General features: G+C 40.5%; 1 non-coding gene across 1 annotated transcript; it reads left to right on the top strand.

Moving 5' to 3' along the window:
• The first annotated feature begins 3,103 nt into the window (after nt 1-3,103).
• LOC122638477 lies at nt 3,104-3,210 on the top strand. The gene has a single exon (XR_006329469.1). It is a non-coding gene; the product is annotated as a small nucleolar RNA R71 (small nucleolar RNA).
• Nucleotides 3,211-20,803: the final 17,593 nt, after the last annotated feature.

The raw sequence follows: 20,803 nt of genomic DNA, 5'->3' as shown, positions 1-20,803 counted from the left end.
AGACAAAAGGTACCCCCACACTTGAGCTCTTATTACCCAGTATTGATTTTAACAACAGATACGCATCCTAATTAGGGAATCTCCCCATATCTTCCAAACACCACCTTACTTAAGGTAAGACCACTCCTGACATCGAGAGCACTAAGGACTTTAGGCTTCGGAGCATTTTTGACCATACAATTGTACCAAGGCAATGACATTTTTTTTTTTTTTCAAAACAATAAACTCCATTTGTTACTCCACTCCTGTTCCTCAAATGCCATGCAGGGTCACTACACAAGACACCCGAGCTACTTGGTAGCTTTGTTTCTTACATATATCCACAAGGATAGTGATGCTAGAGTTCCTTTTCAGAGGTTTCACCCAAGGAGTGTCGATCAAGTCACCTCGCTTGCTGAGGCGGAGTGCCCTGTCTAGCTCCAAGGAATTCAACTCTTACTTTTATTTATTCTTTATTTTTTATTTTTTATTTTTTATTTTTTAATTACGTGATTCTTAGATCCGTGCAATGTTCTGGCTTTTTAAGCTTTCTAGAAGGCTCATGTAACGAGCTTTAAGCCAACCACTTCCAAGCCAGATGGCTTTAGGGGATTGAGTGTGAAACACTCCTCGGGCTTACTCACTCGAACCAAGAAGGCTACAAGCCCAAACTAGATTCAAGAATACAAGTACTAATAACCTAACTGGTCACTCCAACCGTTTTACGCGAGACTCCGGGCTTGTGGCCTATATGCCCCGGTTACTAAGTTGAAGCAACAAAACTAATCTCTCATGAATTTTTTTTTATGTCACGCCAAATCTAAACTTGGTCTCAGCTCCTAACCAAAAGCTCAAAGAAACACAAAACATCGAAGTGGTTTGTCCCTTCGACAAGATGGGGCTCTTATTGTCTGAGTCAAAACCCTTCTTAGGATACATACTACCTACTGTCCTCTCAACAGGGTTTTCATTACTTCAGATTAGGGTTCCTAATTCTCTTTCTCCCGCATTTCGCATCAAAATTATAGAGAGACATGTAAAACTTGCCAAAAGTGGATAAGGGGAGGAGTGTACCAGAAATCAGCAATATACGATAGAATAGTGCATCCAGCAAGCAGTAGCAGCTACCTAAAAATAAAAAAACCAACAAACACAAAAACAAAAGTACTAAAGAAAGAAAGAAAGAAAAAAAAAATAGTGGCTTGCCTCCCACAGAGCGCTAAGTTTAGAGTCTTCGGCCAGACTCAGATTGACTCATGGAGGGTCAAGGATCAATTCATACCAAGGAACCGGTTTAGAAGAAGGTTGGGGAGATGTAACCAAAGGGGGAACCGGCTCAAACCTAACTATCCAAGGTGGCCATTCTGAAGAGGGTGAAAAATCTAGCAAAGTATGCACCTCTTCAGTGTATGCCTCAGACTCATCTCCATAGTACTGCAAAGGATCATCAATAAGCACGTGTGACGTGTGATCAGCCATAACTTCATCTAATAAATCCAATGCAAAGCAATCCTCTTCTCTAAAGGACCCTAAGGATGCATTGAAGATGTTAAGCCTAAGCTTCTTATTCCCAAAAGAGATGTCCATGGCCCCCGATCTACAATTTATGTAAGCATTTGCAATAGCTAAAAAGGGGCGCCCTAAAATGATAGGGGGAAGCTTGGCTGTGGTGGCTGTATCCATATCCAGGATAAGGAAGTCCACAGGAACGTATAATTCTTCCACCTTAAATAAAACATCTTCTAACAACCCACGGGGTGTTTTGATTGAACGGTCAGCCAACTGAAGGATGACCTCAGTGGGTTTCAAATCTGTCATAGACTGAACTAGACAAAATATTCACACTAGCCCCAAAATCAAGTAGTGCCCTACTTATGGAGAGATCTTCAATGATGCAAGAAATAAGAGATGCAAGAGGAGGAGATTGATGCAAACTTGTTGGAACAAGTCGATCATCTTTTGCATCCTTTCACCCTGTTTACCCAAATAGTCTGGGGCTGATGTCTGAAAGGATTGGGGAAAAGGGACCTTTGGAATGTAAGAGTCAGGTGATGGTCCCTCCACAATAGGAATGTGCAGCCCCTTCCTTGGGAACTGATGAGTGGGTTTCACAGGTGGTGTTTTAATAATGGAATCATGTGTGTCTTCATCACCACCGGATTTCTCTTGGGTTGACTCAGTCTCTCCCTGACCTTAAGAACTAGTGGGCAGCGTCCCATTAGTGGCTAAGGGTGCATCAGGTTTTTCCACTCTTTTGCCGCTTCTTAGGACTGTGATTGACTGGACTTGGTCTTTCCCTCAACCCGTTTGACTATTTGGGTTACCTATTAGCTGACTTGGCAATTGGGCCAGCCTCTCTCCTACTTATAGCATCGGCTAGCTGACCCAATTGGTTCTCTAGCTTATTAATGGACTGAGTATGTGAGTGAAGCAGTTGTGTGTTCTGTTCGAGTCCACTTAATGCTTTTAGCACATTTTCCTCAAAGGATTGATTCTGTTGGGGTTGAGGATATGGTGGTTGTCCACCCATATAGCATTGGTTTGAATATTAATTGGTGGCCTATATGGTGGATTTGGAGGGTTAGTAGGTACTGAGTTTCTCCATGAAAAGTTTGGGTGGTTCCGCCATCTCGGGTAATAAGTATTGGAAAAGGGATCATTACCTGGTGTAGGAAAACTTTGAGCCGTTATCATCTGTTCCTGAACAAACTCAGGGTATTGTGCAGTCGAAGGGCAGTTTGTCACATAGTGACTAGGGCTAGCACATAGGGCACAGGCTTTAGTCTGATTGGGTGGAGAGAAACTCATTGGGAAAGGGGGCATAGACTGCTATCCTACAGACATCAGATAGTCCAATTTCTTGGACAGCATATCAACCTTAGCAGTCATCTCTACAGTTGGATTGATCTCATAGAGACCACCCTTCTTTGATTGCCTAATGTGTGGAATCTCAATCCGAGAGGCTGAAGCATGATGTTGGGAATTCTCACTTAGGGTTTCAAAAAGATCCCATGCTTCCGTCTCATTCTTGTGCATAAATGTTCCACCACAGGAGGAGTCCACCATCTGCCTATATCGGTCATGGAGGCCATCATAAAAGCACTGGACTAACTGCCATTTCGGGACAGCGTGGTGGGGGCACTTCCTAAGTAATTCCTTGAGTCTCTCCCACGATTCATGAAATTGTTCGCCCTCTAATTGAGAGAAACTAGTAATGGCTCTTCTAAGGCTATTAGTCTGGCCAATGGGGAATTTTTTTTTTAAGAATTCCTGCTGCATCCCCGCCCATGTAGAAATCCTAACCAAATCTAGGGAATGAAGCCAGTGTTTGGCTTTGTCCTTTAAGGAGAATGGGAATAGGAGTAACTTTAGGGCATCTTCAGAGAGGTTTTGAATTTTGACTGTAGAGCACACCTCTAAGAACTCATCAAGATGCTTGTAAGGCTCCTCATTAGCAAGTCCATAATAGGATGGTAACATCTGTATGATGCTGGACTTGATCTCATATTGAGCAGCCTGAATGGCAGGCAACTGAATACAAGATGCAGGGGTATAGGCAGTTGGAGTGAAGTGCTCACTCAGCGGTCTTCCTGGCTGGTCACCCATTTTATTATTATTAAAAAAAACACTTAAAAATAAAAATCAGAACTAAAAAGTAAAAAAAACATAACTAATTTAAAACTAACGAAGATACTTACCTGGTGTTGGTGGTTGCGCAATTTCACGTGCTGCCCCCGATGAACAGTTACACATATGAGCTTAAGGGGTTGGGGGAATTAAAATTAAACCTAAACACCCAATCTAATGCTGGAATAAAATAAAAAAATTACATAAAATAACCCTAATTACATAACGTCTGGGAAATAGAAATAACCCAAATGGACAGCTTGTCCTACTAGATCTAATTGGCTTCCTGCACAAACAAAGAGAATGTTAAATATACTAAAATTAACCTAATAAAGTACTTACAAATAATAATAAAAATTCTGCAATTATGAAATTAAAGCTAAAATAAAGTAACACAAAACAACTCAATCAATCTTAGCAACCGTGCTTCGGTTCCCAGGCAACGGTGCCAAAATTTGATCGTGTCGTTAACCGGTCAAAAATAAAACCCTAAACTAATCTAGCAAGTAGCAAGTAAGGGGTCGATCTATGGGGAACTGGAAGGCTAAATTACTAAGATGAAAGTGATGAAAATTAAAATGCAATAAATCTGATTTTAAACTAAGACCAAAAGAAACAACTCTAAACTAACAACGCTGTGCAAATACGGGAGAAGACTATCTTTAGGGTTCGAATCCCCAATGGGTTGCTATTCAATTCAATTGCATGCTTCAGTTTATTATAACCACAAGCCTAATAATATCACAGAATGTAGGGTTCCTCCTAGGTATGGACTATCTTGACGAGTACTATCATCCTTCGCTTATAGGGCTTGGCACGCTTAGTTCGTTCAGCTATAATCCATCATCGGTACAACCACAGAAGAACAAAATACCATTGCTTAAATAAAAATAATGAATCACAGAAACAGAATTTTCTAACTAAATACATCGATTAAAATCATCCAAACAGGGATGGGGTCTCAACATCAAGCAATCATGCATACAAGCCAGAATTTTAAATAACAAACAACATTAGTTCATCTACCCTAAAGATAGAAAGAACTTAGCCAATCATGGTAGAAGGCGACAAAAGACAGCAACAGTGATGATGATCCATGAAGCTGGAACGGTGATCTTCCTCCTCTCCTTGCCAAATCCAAGATCCAAAAAAAAAAACAAAAAAAAAAAACAAAAGAAGAAAGATGAAATAAGAAGAATAAGAAGAAGAGAAGAGGGCACGGCTAACGGCTCTAGAATCGAATTTGAATGGGGATCCCTTCTCTAATCTCTCCGTGGGTTTATATATCTCTCGGTGTTTAAAGAAAAGAAGCTTAATAATAAGAAAGCATGAGAGATAGAGTAGATGTAGGAATAAAGAATCCGGTGAGTGAATTTGAGTAGAAGAGATATAAGAGAGAGAGAGAGACAGAGAACTAGGAAAGGTAGGATAATCCGTGGCTGTTATTTGTAGTTGGTTTTTAAAAAGAATAATATATCAAAGAGAAACAAAACAAAAAAAGAGAACGTGGGAGATGGAGGAGAGGTAGAGGGAGATGGGGATTAGGAAACCAAGAGAAAGAAAAAGAGAGGGAGAGAGGGAGAGAGGGAGAGAGGGAGAGAGAGAAAGAATTGAAGTTGTAATAGAGGAATAATCCGTAGCAGATGAGAGGGAGATATTAGGGAGGAGAGAGAGAGTTTAATCTTAAATTATCAATTTTGATCAAAATTCTCTTTTTTGAGAATCTCTCTCCTCGCTGGCCCCGGGTGGACCCAACCCGAGAATAAAAGTTGCTCCAATTAATATTTCGGATAGTATGAGCCCAATATCGGATATCTTCTGAAGATTTCTCATTTTTATAAAATGACGATTAAGCCCTTGGATCTTCAGTGAAACTTCTTCCCATCTCTTCCTTGATCACATGTGAGTCGATCCATGGGTAGGCTGGTGTCTGTGTAGCATTGAACTCCTCTAATCTGGTTTTCTCATTTTAGTCTTAAAAAATGCACTTTTCTCCAATTCTTTCAAAATGCCAAAAATACCCCTGTACCCTGAAAAAGATAGAAAATACCCAAGGTAGCTCCATTCTAAGCAGATAAAATGCAGAATTAAATGGGATAATTTCACACATAAATGTGTTCATCAAGTACTTGAGTGCACGGACACACAAAAGATTATATGTGCGGGTTATCAGTTGCAGAATGGAGCCAAAGCTTGGTGGAAGGCAACTAGGCCTAATTTGGAAGCTGCTCACCCAAATCCCACGTGGGCGCAATTCAAAGAAGTTTTCTTCAAGAACTACTTCCCTGAGAGTTTTAAGGACAGGAAAGAAGTGGAATTTATTACACTGGTGCAAGGAACCAAGTCAGTGCTGGACTATCAACAACGATTTGAAGATCTGTTCCATTTTGCTCTAGAGCACCTGAAAGGGGAAGTTAGTAAGGCCAAGAAATTTGAGAAGGGACTCAAAACTGAGATTGGGTCAGTACTGTCAATCATGGATATTCGGGATTATGCTCAAGTGGTCGACAAGGCGAAGACAATGGTAGATAGGTTCAAGGAAAAGGAGAAAGAAAAGACTGTGACGTCGTCCGTGGGCAAAAGGCCAAACAATTTCCAGATTTATGCCTGGCCAAATAAAGTTTACCACGAAACTAACTCAGGCTCTGTCTCGACTTCGAATCGTAGGCCGAACGTGGGTCAGAATTCTTTCCACCCCACATTTAATCGACCTGTTGAACCTGCTACAAGTCAAGAGACAATAGCAACTTCGCTAGCCCGACCAACAACAAGTCAAGCGAGCAAAGCCTCGACACCTGGTGCTCCACCCTTTAAGTGTTACTTGTGCAATAAGGAAGGGCATATGGCCAGAGATTGTAGATCACGTGGGTACGACAATAACTCGCCGAATCAGCCCTATGCTAGGTCCTTTCAGCTACGGGACAATCGAATGCAAGGAAAGGTATACGCTTTGACAAATGAAGAAGCTGAGACGAACCCTGACGTATTGACAGGTAAGTTTGCTAAACACTACTTAACTATAGGGAATAATTGGCTTACTTCACGTAACCTAAACTACCTATAAACCCTAGGTACCCTGAATGTCTCAAACATACCTGCGCGAGTATTATTTGACTCGAGCGTAACCCACTCTTTCGTCTCCTCAACCTTTGCGCGTAAGATGAAAGATCAACCAAGAGACATCAGGCACGAACTAGTAGTCAGCACACCGACGGGTAGTGTCGTGAGTTTGAAAGAAGTATACGACCCTTGCCAGATTGATATTTGTGGGAAGAATCTAACCGCACGATTGATAAAGTTGGATATAAAGGATTTTGACGTAATACTAGGCATGGACTGGTTATCCGCCTATGGTGCAAACATCTTGTGTGTGGAGAAGAAGATAATGTTCAATTTGAAGAATGGGTCAACTTTCACCTATCAAAGTGAACCCAAGAAGAAATCCAGTGGAATAACTTTGTCAGCCCTCCAGGCGCAAAAGTTGCTCAACGATGGATGCCAAGGGTTTTTGGCCACGATGTTAGATATAGAGGTAAAGATAAAACCGTTGGAGGAACTAGAAGTCGTCAGAGAATTTCTTGATGTCTTTCCAAAAGATATGACACAGCTACCACCTGACCGCGACATAGAATTCATGATTGATCGGATTCCTGGAGCAGCACCAGTATCTAAGGCACCGTATAGAATGGCGCCGATCAAACTGAAGGAGTTGCAGGTTCAACTTCAAGACCTACTGAAGAAAGGATTTATACGACCCAGTGTATCACCCTGGGGAGCACCTGTGTTGCTTGTTAAGAAGAAATGTGGTAGTATGCGGCTGTGTATCGACTACCGCGAGTTGAATAAGCTAACGATCAAGAATCGATATCCGCTGCCACGTATTGATGACCTATTCGATCAACTACAAGGAGCACAAGTTTTCTCCAACATTGATCTTAGGTCAGGATACCATCAATTGAAGATCAAGAGCGGTGATATCCTTAAGACGGCGTTCCGAACTCGATACGGGCATTACGAATTCCTAGTTTTGTCGTTCGGGTTAACCAACGCCCCAATAGCATTCATGGACATGATGAATAGAGTATTCCATGACGTGCTAGATAAATTCGTCATAGTATTCATTGACGACATCCTGGTGTACTCTAAGAATGAAGAGGAACATGCGTGACACCTTACTTTTGTGTTGCAGTGATTGTGAGAACACCAGCTTTTCGCCAAATTCAGTAAATGTGAATTTTGGCTTCACCAAATTGGGTTCCTGGGACACATCATCACCAAAGATGGCATCAAAGTAGACCCAAGCAAAGTGAAAGCGGTTCTTAAATGGGAAACCCTGAAGAGTGCAACTGAGATTTGAAGTTTCTTAGGACTGGCTAGATATTACTGACGATTTATTAAGAATTTCTCACGAATTTCAGCACCAATGACAAAACTTACAAGGAAGGGAGCCAAATTTGAATGGAATGAAGCATGTGAGAAAAGTTTTCAAGCATTAAAGAACCGATTGGTAACAGCTCCAGTTTTGACCATTTCGGATGGCACTGGAGGAATGGTGGTATACACCGACGCATCCAAAACAGGATTGGGTGGCATCCTGATGTAGAGAGGTAAAGTAGTAGCCTATGCCTCTAGACAATTGAAGGAACACAAGAAGAACTACCCCACTCATGACTTAGAGTTGGCAGCTGTAGTCTTCACATTGAAAATATGGCGACATTACCTGTATGGTGAAAAGAGTGAAATCTTCAGCGATCACAAAAGTCTAAAATATTTTTCCATCCGCAGACGGACGGACAGTCAGAGAGAACTATCCAAACCCTGGAAGATATGCTTCGAGCTTGTACTTTGGAAATGAACAATAGTTGGGATGCCCACATACAACTGGTGGAATTTGCATACAATAATAGTTACCACTCCACCATTGGCATGGCAGCGTTCGAAGCACTCTATGGCCGGAAGTGCCGAACCCCACTATATTGGGATGAGGTCGGCGAACGAAGGTATCTCAAACCAGAAATGATACAAGCGACCTACGACAAGGTGGATGTCATAAGAGAAAAGATCAAGGCAGCCCAGTCAAGACAGAAAAGTTATGCGGATAATCGAAGGAAAGATATTGAGTTTGAGGTCGGAGAGAAAGTATTCCTTCGAGTATCACCAACTAAAGGATTGCTATGTTTCAACAAAAAGGGCAAGCTGAGCCCAAGATTCATCAGTCTGTACGAAATTCTTAATAAGGTGGGACCCGTAGCATACCGACTGGCTCTACCACCATTTTTGTCGGGCGTCCATGACGTTTTCCATGTGTCAATGCTGAGGAAGTATATTAACAACCCGACACATGTATTATCAATTGAACCTGAACAATTGGATGTGGATATGACCTATGAAGAACAAGCCACAGAAATATTGGACAGAAAGGAGCATAACCTCCATAACCGCACCGTTGCTTTTGTGAAAGTTCGATGGGAAAATAGTCGAGTGGAAGAAGCTTCCTGGGAATGTGAAGAAGAAATGAAGGAAAAGTATCCTCAACTTTTTGGATTGCAAGTTAAGCAAATTTCGGGGATGAAATTTTTATAAGGTGGGGAGAAATGTCAAACCCTACTCCTGGTTGGTTGGATTTTTGATTGAAGGCCAGGAACCCCTAACCAAGCAACGAGGATCACTGTGGAGCATCACTCCACTCAATGAGATCAATGAGAATACTTTGAACAGGTTTCCCTATATACCTGTTAGAAGATGGATAGCAGACCCCTGCAATTGTGCAGCTCACAGCTTGATATATGGTCTGGATCCCAGGTAATCTCTCTCCTCCTTATAATGGTGGGACCCACCTCTGTAAAAATGTGCAAAAACCCATAGAAGGCCTATGGGGACAATGCCCTGACCAAGGGTCAAACCCCTATGCAAGCCCCATTGAAGTTTAGCTTGCTAGAATTCTCTGGGCGATGGCACTGGGCGATGCAGCAAGGCCCAGTGACATCGCCCAGTGGGTGTTTCTGGATATTTTATTAGATTTTAATTATGGGGACCACCCAATATGGACATGGGCACCCTCCACTGATAGAGGGAAGTCTGAGGGACCACCTCATAGCCTTAGTTCACTGTGGACCCCACCAGTGTGCCTAGAATAAGTCAGAATCAGTTTAAAAACTGATTTTCAAAAGGGGCCTTCACAGCCAAACAAGCCTCAGTGAAGGCTGGGCCTATAAATAGAAGGGTCTTGAGCTCATTTAGAGCTCTCATTTCTGCTGGAACCGTGAGGAGAGAAAGGAGAGAAAGAAGAGGAAGGAGAAGAAGAAAGAAGGAGGAAGGAGGAGAGCTACTGCAGCCCTGCACCCAACCTTGTTTGAGCTCTCTCAAGATTGTTCAGGTATATTTACACCTATTTAAACCTGCTGTCCCCATCCCTTCTCTCTGTTTGATGTGTTTTTGCTCCTGGGGCAGCCCTAAACAGCTAGGATTTGCCCAGATCAGCTCCAGATCTGCCATGCTAGCTTTGTACATGGAAGATCTGTGATCTATGAGTGATTTTAATAGGCTATTGTGCTGTTCCTTGGGCCGAAACCTGGCTGTGCATAGCTGCACTGCCAGTTTTTCCTATTGCTCTATGATTTGGAGCCCTGGATGCAAGCCATGGCTGCTGAGATCAAACCCTAGGTGTTTGCAACCTTAAACCACTGTCTTACATCCATTTCCAGCCTTGCATGTGGCTAGAATCGAATTTCAAGTTTAGAAAAAACCCTATGGCACTATTCACTGGGTTGTCTGGGCAGCCATTGGCAGCCGGATGGTGGATCTGATGGAAGATCGAATTGGACCATTAGGTAGGCCATCTCAGGGGCTACCTAACCCCCCTAACATGCAAAGGATCAAGATTGAGCCTAGCCTAAAAAGCCCAGCCTTTGGAACTCAGCCCAATGTCGATTTGAGGGCACTGGGCGATGCACCCAACGCCTAGAGCCATCGCCCAGTGAATAGAAATTTACTGAAATGGTGATCTAGCTTTGGGAACTTCACCCATTGGCCCTATGACACTGTGGTAGGTTGGGAAATTACCACAAAGCCCTTCCCCACATCTGTCCTTGATGGGAAGGTACTTTGGAACCCAAGTGGGCCCCACAGGTGAAGGAAACCCTGCTGTGCTTGGTCCTACAGCACAGACAAGTTGTGGATAACACTGTAAGCCTGGTCTAGTCTAGGGTTAGGTACAATCATTGATAATGACCATTTTACCCCTTTGCCATAGACTCTGGCCCATGCACCGGGACATGACCTAAGGCCCAGTGCAAGGCTCAGTGATTGCAAGTGTGAACCAACTGAACATTGAGTCAACCCAGTAAGTTTAGGTTAACCCCAGGACTACCAGTGATAGGCTGAAAACTTAACAAGACATTATCTAATTTATATTTAGGACTTGATCCCGCGCTCGAGGACAACAATCAGACTGTTGTTGGAACTGAGTTTTCTAACGAGTATCTAAAACCAAACTCAGGTGAGTGAATAATATTATCATTCGTGTATGTATAATTATGATATGATGCCAGATAATATGAATTGAAATTATAAATGCTGTGTTACTTACTTCTATTTCAAGTTACTCAAATCACTGCATAATGACTATCTGTTGATCAACACTATGAATTCTTATATGCTGATTGTGAATGTTAGACTAGATGCCGTAGTCGGCTTGGAAATGAGGCCTGTGGTAGCCCATAGTATGGGATATGGTTGACACCACCTGACTCATACGATGCCATATGGACATGGGGTTAGAGTTTCATCACCCATGCTACGCACCATTGCCAACAGGGGTTTAGGTGTTGGATGCCTGTGAGGGTGACCATATGTGAATGAGAAAAGAAATGAAAAGAAATGAAAGAACACCAGAATGGTGATTATGGGCTGTAAGCCAAAGAAAAGAAAAGAGAAAAGAAATGGATTGCTGTTTGAGTTAAAATAATACCGCAAGCGTACGGGTCAATCGTAGCTACGGGTCGAACACGAGGAGATATGTGCCACTCTATTTAACTAACTTAAAAGTAATGCAAAGTGAACCAAATTAAAGTGTTAAATTAAACTAATTAAATTAATGAAAATTAATGCATCCTAACTCATAAGCATCTAACAAAATTAAGGGATTAAATTGACGTCCTAACACATGAACATCTAACCTATCAAACTAAAGCGAATTGAAAGGAATAACAAAAACACAACCACACTTCATAATCACATAAAAAGAAATAAGGGAATAAAAGTGCATCCACATACCACAACCATATAAAAAAATAAAAGAAATAGAGGGAGAAGAAGAAGAGGATAGAGAGAGATAGAGGAAAGGGAGAATGAGATTAAGGGTTTAGAGAATGAGATACCTTGATGTGCTTGAATACTTGAATAAACTCACCATGGCTTCCTCTTCTAAATCTCCATGTCTTGTCATCAACATAGGAACTTAGACTAGGAAGTTTTAAACTAAAACTATTACAACCATTAAACTAGACTTATGAAATCAAAACTAAGAACTTGAAATCAAAACTAAGAACTTAAGCCAAAAATAGGAAAAGAAGAGAAAATTTCACTAAGTGAATGAAATAAAAATTACACTAAAAAATTGAATTAAAATTGAACTAGAAACTAACTAAAAACTGAACTAAAAAACTACTAACTCCTTACAACCCAAAGGGCAAGGGGTATTTATAGGGGAAGAGAGGAGAAGAGAGAAGGGGAAGTGTAGGAGAAATATTCCCTAAGAAAAGAGAATATTCTCTTCTCCTTCCTCTTTTACAGTGCCTTGAATCCTAAGAAAAAAAGAAAAAAATAGAAAGAAGAAGAAGAAAAGATTATTTACATAGACCTTCTATTTTTAGAAAAATAAATTTCTAATTCTAACTTGTGCTTCCTTTTCTTTGTAGATATCTTCTCCAAGCAATAAAATCAAAGCATCTTTGATTTTTCAACCTTCCATAGATGAGAAAATATCTTTCAAAATAAATCTATCCCAAGTAGAGTTCCAGAAGTGCCCTTAAGAAGTTGGAGGAGAGAGAGAGTAAGGGTGATGACTAGGATTCCTTCAAGAATAAATAAAATACCCATTCTGTCCTTCAGAAAACGTGGAGCATGGGGTGCTTATATAGGCCTCACCATTGTGTTCCTTGCGAAAAATCACCCAAAATAGACCCAAATTTGATCCAATATGGAGTTCGGGGGCCCAAGATATCTCAAGTTGAAGTTGGACTGTCCAGAGCCCTCCAAATGGAATCTTTCGGGTACAGGAAATATAATTTCTGGTTATTGCGTTAAGACCCCTATAATCTGAATTTTCGCTTCACTTTGTCCCCAGCCGACTGTCAATAATTACAAATAAACCCCTATAGACCATTTTCGTGTTTCGTTACCGAAACGGCCATAACTTCTTCGTTTCAACTCGGAATCATGTGCCGTTTAAACCGTTGCGAAGCTGACTCGATGGGCTACGCATCCAAGCCATTAACACCTTTAAACACCTTAAAAACATTTCCTTAGCATCATCTCCTCCATTTTCACAAGAATTCACCTAAAACCTGAAAAGCACAAGAAAGCACCGAGTAACTCTGTCCAATATGGTAAAATGTATGCTTTATGCCCTAAGATTTCACACATAAATGTGCTCATCAGATTCCCCCACACTTGAACGTTACTTATCTTCAAGTAAAGCAAAAGAAAAACTAATTTAGAATGTAGAAATTCCTAACTCACTTTCGTAGGAATCACGGTTGCACTTAGCATGTGCAACAAGCCTTTGAACCCCTAGGTTACCCCTAGTGGACGAGTTGTGTCTCGTGGGTGTTTGCAGTGAATATACACCCAAAATTCAATTGTAAATGAATGCTGCAAATTTTAATCATAGCATAAGTAGGACAGTGTACATAATCCCAAAAAGTGTTCAACTAAAGATCAAGGAGCCAAAGGTTCCCCCACACTTGAATTTTATCACCCCACATCAATTCAAGTAACAAGTATGCATCAAGTTCAAGGGATCTCCTCCTATTTTCTGAACACTACTCACCTTCAAGTAAACCCCCCATAGCATCGATGGAACCAAAGACTTAGGCATTGAGTAATGTTGACCATACTTTTTTTTTTTTTCAGGCATTAAGGCAAAAGTTTTTTTCTTTCTCAACCACAAACTCTATTTCTACTCCACTACTGTTCTCTGAATGACATGGTGGAGCATACACCAGACACCCAAATACTTGGTAGCTTCGCTTTTTGCATATATCCATAAGACATTGAGACATTGATGCAAGAGTTTTTTTTTTTTTTTTTTTTGAGATTCCTTCCAAGGAATTTCGATCAAGTCACCCTACTTCATGAGGCACAGTGCCCTGTCTAGTCCCAAGGAATTCCACTTTCTTTTCTATTCCTTGTTTTTTTTTTTTTTTTTTTCATTCACTTCCACTTTCATGCCTTGCCTTGCCACAAACAAATTGGTCTTAACTACTAGCCAAAAGATCAAAGGGTCCATAAAACACATAGAGGAATTTAGCCATCAAATGAAATAACGCTCATATTTTTCAATTCAGTCCCTCTCACCGGATACAAACCAATTACCGTCCTTGAAAAGAGATTTTTTATTATTTCGCATGCTAGGATACCTAATTCCCTCTTTCTCTCGCTTTGCAATCAAAGAGACATATGCACAAAACCAAACTATTGTCACAATCAAAATTCACCAATTAAGCCCAACATCCCCCCCACACTTAATTCATGCAGTGTCCTCAATGCATGCATAAAAGAAAGAATAAGGACAAGGGAGGAGATGAAGGGATTTACCGGATATAATCAACAAAGAGAATCATGAAGAGTCATGAGCTCTACAAAAAGTGCTACGAGCAGCAACAGAAATCTCAATCCATGGCCAGTAAATGGAGAAATAGCTTCAGACCCAGAAAACACTCGACCATGAATTTTAGTAAAGCGAGAAATAATATGAAAGTTAAGAACAACTGAGAAATATTCAATAGAAAAATCTATCCTCATGGGACAGTGGAAAATGAAGGCATTAAAACTCAGGCCATAAATCCGTCTCTCCTCTCCCGTTTGCAATGTAGAACACCTATCATTCTTTGAAAAACCAATCAAAAATGGATCACAATAAGCATAAAAAGGATTATGAATAACCTCATCTAAATAATCATAAAAAATTGGAGGTTTACTCAAATCAATCCTGGCAATACAACTATCCGCTCTTTGCATAACTTGGTTTGCCAAATAAGGATCATGGAAATATGCTTGAAAGGCATTATGACTAACATTGTCCTCCTCAATAAAATTGTCAAACCTAGGAGGTTTGGACAAATCAACATGTGAGACAATGAAATCCTCAAAATGACAATTATCTAAGTTTTCCAAAGAGAGAGGGGGAGATCGAATTTCCTGGCTTTCTATGTTATCATGAAAATCTGATTCTAAATCAATAAATTCACTAGGCTCACTAAAATCAAAAATTTCAGGCAAAAGGTGGACTTCCCCAGGTAGCTCATCAAACCTCGCTTCACTAATATCTTTAGGAGACTCAATCTCAACAAATAAATTGTCATGAAAAGCATCTTGTTGGGAATGACTCTCATTAACCTCAAACTGGGGTGGTGGACTTTCAATATCATTAAACTGGGGATGGGGCGGTTGAGGCTGACTAGGTAATGTACCCGTTTCCTCCTCTTGTACCATGGTTATCAGTTGAGAGAGTTGCTTCTCCATGGTATTTTGGCTTGTTGTGAGAAGGTCTATGTATTTCTCAAGCTCATTCAGTCTGGCCTCCTCACCCATGCTCTGAAACTCAAGGGGTTGGTGATATGGTTCAAGGAGAGGTGGCCCATTGAGATTCAATGGAGGGTTGGGCATTGGAGGACCATACTGACCATGATATTGGAAATTGGGTGGTCCAGCTTGGTTATTCCATTGATCCCATGAGAAATAGGGATGATCACTCCACCCGTGATTGTAAGTGCCAAAAGAATTATATTGAAATTGAGGACTCACATTCTCATCACCATTGCTACCTCCATAAAGATTAGGGCATCCTTCCATAACATGAATAGTCTGGGGATGTGACCAATCAAAATTTCTCGAAAGCCCATAATTGGGTTGGGGAGCAAAATTGTACTGGGGTGGTGCAAAATTGTTCTCTATCTCACTACTTTTGGTTTCCCTAACCTGTTTAAACATTTCCTCCAAAATCATGGTTGCCTTAGCATAGGTCCATCTTTTCCCCAAAGTCTTATAAGGAAGTGTATCTCCCATTATTCTAAATTAACCACCTATCCCAAATTGAGGTCTCCCATAAAAAAAAATTTAAAGAAAAATAAAATACTAGAAAAAAAAAATACTAAAAACAAGAGGGAGCCCAAGGTAGATAGTGTATCTATCCCTCAGAAATCGAAACAATGGTTCCAAAACTGTAAGGTTGCCATATAGGTTGACAGCAAGGGAACCCGTATAGTCTTCACGAGCCACCTACGGGCGACTCCAAATGGAATCTGATGTAGGGTGGAGGACTACTATACGTTTATGTTTCCAACGCTCTCACTATGTCGCTTTCCTGTTATCAAGAGTGGTCACCTCCAAAGATAAGTCACATGCCAATCCAAACCACCCAACGAATCAAGGGGCACCAAGATTGGCTGGGTTTGGGCATATGAAAGACTTTAGATTGGACGCACACTATTTGAAACAAAAGAGAGAAACAAGAAGAGGTTTTCAAAATTTTTTTTTTTTATTTTAAAAAGAAAGAGGAGAAAGAGAAGAAACTAAAGCACTTCGAATTACTTAAAAATAAAAAAAAATAAAGTGGTCAATAATCTCCCCGGCAGCGGCGCCAAAAACTTGTTTGAGTTAAAATAATACCGCAAGCGTACGGGTCAATCGTAGCTACGGGTCGAACACGAGGAGATATGTGCCACTCTATTTAACTAACTTAAAAGTAATGCAAAGTGAACCAAATTAAAGTGTTAAATTAAACTAATTAAATTAATGAAAATTAATGCATCCTAACTCATAAGCATCTAACAAAATTAAGGGATTAAATTGACGTCCTAACACATGAACATCTAACCTATCAAACTAAAACGAATTGAAAGGAATAACAAAAACACAACCACACTTCATAATCACATAAAAAGAAATAAGGGAATAAAAGTGCATCCACATACCACAACCATATAAAAAAATAAAAGAAATAGAGGGAGAAGAAGAAGAGGATAGAGAGAGATAGAGGAAAGGGAGAATGAGATTAAGGGTTTAGAGAATGAGATACCTTGATGTGCTTGAATACTTGAATAAACTCACCATGGCTTCCTCATCTAAATCTCCATGTCTTGTCATCAACATAGGAACTTAGACTAGGAAGTTTTAAACTAAAACTATTACAACCATTAAACTAGACTTATGAAATCAAAACTAAGAACTTGAAATCAAAACTAAGAACTTAAGCCAAAAATAGGAAAAGAAGAGAAAATTTCACTAAGTGAATGAAATAAAAATTACACTAAAAAATTGAATTAAAATTGAACTAGAAACTAACTAAAAACTGAACTAAAAAACTACTAACTCCTTACAACCCAAAGGGCAAGGGGTATTTATAGGGGAAGAGAGGAGAAGAGAGAAGGGGAAGTGTAGGAGAAATATTCCCTAAGAAAAGAGAATATTCTCTTCTCCTTCCTCTTTTACAATGCCTTGAATCCTAAGAAAAAAAGAAAAAAATAGAAAGAAGAAGAAGAAAAGATTATTTACATAGACCTTCTATTTTTAGAAAAATAAATTTCTAATTCTAACTTGTGCTTCCTTTTCTTTGTAGATATCTTCTCCAAGCAATAAAATCAAAGCATCTTTGATTTTTCAACCTTCCATAGATGAGAAAATATCTTTCAAAATAAATCTATCCCAAGTAGAGTTCCAGAAGTGCCCTTGAGAAGTTGGAGGAGAGAGAGAGTAAGGGTGATGACTAGGATTCCTTCAAGAATAAATAAAATACCCATTCTGTCCTTCAGAAAACGTGGAGCATGGGGTGCTTATATAGGCCTCACCATTGTGTTCCTTGCAAAAAATCACCCAAAATAGATCCAAATTTGATCCAATATGGAGTTCGGGAGCCCAAGATATCTCAAGTTGAAGTTGGACTGTCCAGAGCCCTCCAAATGGAATCTTTCGGGTACAGGAAATATAATTTCTGGTTATTGCGTTAAGGCCCCTGTAATCTGAACTTTCGCTTCACTTTGTCCCCAGCCGACTGTCAATAATTACAAATAAACCCCTATAGACCATTTTCGTGTTTCGTTACCGAAACGGCCATAACTTCTTCGTTTCAACTCGGAATCATGTGCCGTTTAAACCGTTGCGAAGCTGACTCGATGGGCTACGTATCCAAGCCATTAACACCTTTAAACACCTTAAAAACATTTCCTTAGCATCATCTCCTCCATTTTCACAAGAATTCACCTAAAACCTGAAAAGCACAAGAAAGCACCGAGTAACTCTGTCCAATATGGTAAAATGTATGCTTTATGCCCTAAGATTTCACACATAAATGTGCTCATCAATTGCCCTACAGGTTAATCATAGAGGGCTGGTCGGGCTGACCTTGGTGATTGATGCGGGAACTAACTAGTCCTCTCTGACAACTCAATGGGTGTATCGCGGGAAGGGGTTGGAAGCCCGCATCAGGGATACACGTATTGGGGATTGTAGTAGCACAGACCTGACTTAGTTGTATTGTTAGGTGGCTAATAAATAATCTGGACTTGCATATCATGTAGGATCATATGAACTTTGAATTGTGATTGCATGTTCATGCATGATGATGTTATTTGCTCACAAGCTCAGTGGGGGTTACACTCTGTTATACAATGTTTTCTTAGATGATTTTGCAGATCGATGCCACTGTGGCATGGAGAGTCATCTTGAGGAGGAGAGTCCTGGTTGTTACGATGATGTTGGTGTGGACGTCGACGGAGGTCATACCGATCCTACGTACCTTCTCGGTGGTCGTTGATGAAGACCGTTGAGGAGTGCTTCTGATGCTTTTTGGCTTGGGGACTCCTTTTTGAGTTGTCAGGAGTTTATCCCCGTTTTGACTGTTGTTTTGTAGTAGATTTTACTTCTTTTTCTTTTTTGGGGTTGAATATGCTCACCCTGTATATATTTATGTATGTAGTTCTGTTCTTATCAGCTTTGTACTTATGCTTGTGGGTTGGTGGGAAATGTACAAACTTTCTTATGTATATATTATCATCATTTCCCGTATCGCTATGCTTCCTTTTATTATTGAAATTGTAGGTTATCTGCAGCACTCTGATCTTGCCTTTAGTAAAGTGATGGTTGTGGTTCCATGATCATAAGCACAGCTTCTAGATCCGTGGGATTTGGCAGATTGCCGTTATGCAATTTGGGTCACCTACCCAATCCTCCTAGGGGTGGTTTGGGGTGTGACACATGCACACGGGAACCTAAGATCATTTATTACGATGATTTGTGAGTGGATTAGATACTTGACTTAATTTTGGGGTGTTTGTCCCACATGTCTTGTAAATGGCATTCATGCATATGTTGTATTTTATATGCCGACCATGATCAAAATGTGATGCTCACTATGAATGTCGGATTTGATTATGTATTCTCATATGAATGCTAGATTAGGGTTAGATGATTTAGGATGTATATAATGTTGAATTCTAGTACTTAGAGTTTATGCTTAACTTTTGATTATGATATGGATCGTGTTGTGAATGAGAGAATGGTTGTGTTATGGACATGTGATGGGTTATGGTTGAGAATTGTGGTTATGAGATGAATATGTGAGATGGGATCCAAGAGCCGTGAGTGGGTACCGGACTTGGGATTGCCATGAGTTATTTACTTTTATGCCCATGTAGAAATAACTACTGCATTAGAAATAATTGTTGCATTTTAGGTTGGAAACGGGTTGTGACTGGCCGACTGTGACTTTGGTATCACATTCGTCGTACTTTTGGTATGTGTATGTGTAAGCTAGAAGGGGCGAGAGGATAGTTGGGCCGACCATAATTTTGGCACTATGGACTCGACCACTAGCATATACATATGCGTTCCCTATTATGCATCTAGTTGTATGTTGGTTAGGATGGTGGTATCTATGAGGATCTGTTCCCAGAACTGCATGTGAGGGGTTGGTTGTGTTCCCCACACTTGGCTCGAATGGGTTTGAGGTTATGATCCTCAGTTGGAGAGAGAGAAGGAATGTGTTTTCTCAAATGATTATGATTTATCAGGGGATGGGGGTCATACAATTAAATGAAATGCAGTCGCCACCTAGGATTGGGGCCTAGGATCCATTGGTGTAGCCTTGTGAAGGGCTACAGGACTTCATTTGGTCTAGTTAGAGATTCGGGGTAAGTGGTCAGGTTACGAGAGTGGGAAGGTGTTAGGCACCGGCCTTGCCTGGTAAAATTAGTCTTTCTACTAGATGCTGGTTTTCGAATATTCTTCCATCATAAATGTCCTATTCCCACATGTATAGCTAAAATGATGCACACACTACTTAATTAAATTAACTACTATACACTATATAGTTATAATTTAAATGTCTACATTGCTAAGGATTTAAAATGCGATGAAAGAATTAAATACATGTATGCATTTAAACCAATGCAGTTATACAGGAAAAATTGCATCCCCCAGCTCAGGTGGAGGTAAAAGACTAGCTTTGTCCTTCGTCGGATAGAGTAACGGCATCAGAAAGTAGTTACCTAGATGTCAAGCAGAATTACAGTGTCAGAAAAATATTTGGGGAGTACTTACCCGGATGTCGAGCAACGTAACAGCGTACAGGTGTCAGGTGCTAAGACCTTAGATAGCATAACAGCGTCGAAGAGCTTCATAAGCTAGGCTTCTTCAAATATCCGTTAGAGTAACGGCGCACGGGCGTCAGATACTAGGAACTTAGACAGAATAACGATGTCGAAAAGTGCTTCGAAAACTGGGGATTAGGACCTCGGGCAAGGTGACTAGGCCATGGGAGGCTTTGAGGTTTTGGATAAAATTGGGTTAAGAAAGGCGGGTCTAGAGGACCCAGACTCTAGACAGAGGGACTAGGCTCGAAGGCTCAAAATCGGGCAGGGGCAGGGCCCCAAAATTACGAAAAAGGAAAAAACTGAGAAAGTGGAGCTGTGGGGTCCCC

This window comes from Telopea speciosissima, chromosome 8 (assembly GCF_018873765.1).
Source record: "Telopea speciosissima isolate NSW1024214 ecotype Mountain lineage chromosome 8, Tspe_v1, whole genome shotgun sequence".
NCBI classification, from domain to species: Eukaryota; Viridiplantae; Streptophyta; class Magnoliopsida; order Proteales; family Proteaceae; genus Telopea; species Telopea speciosissima.
This window is presented reverse-complemented; position numbering and strand designations above follow the sequence as displayed.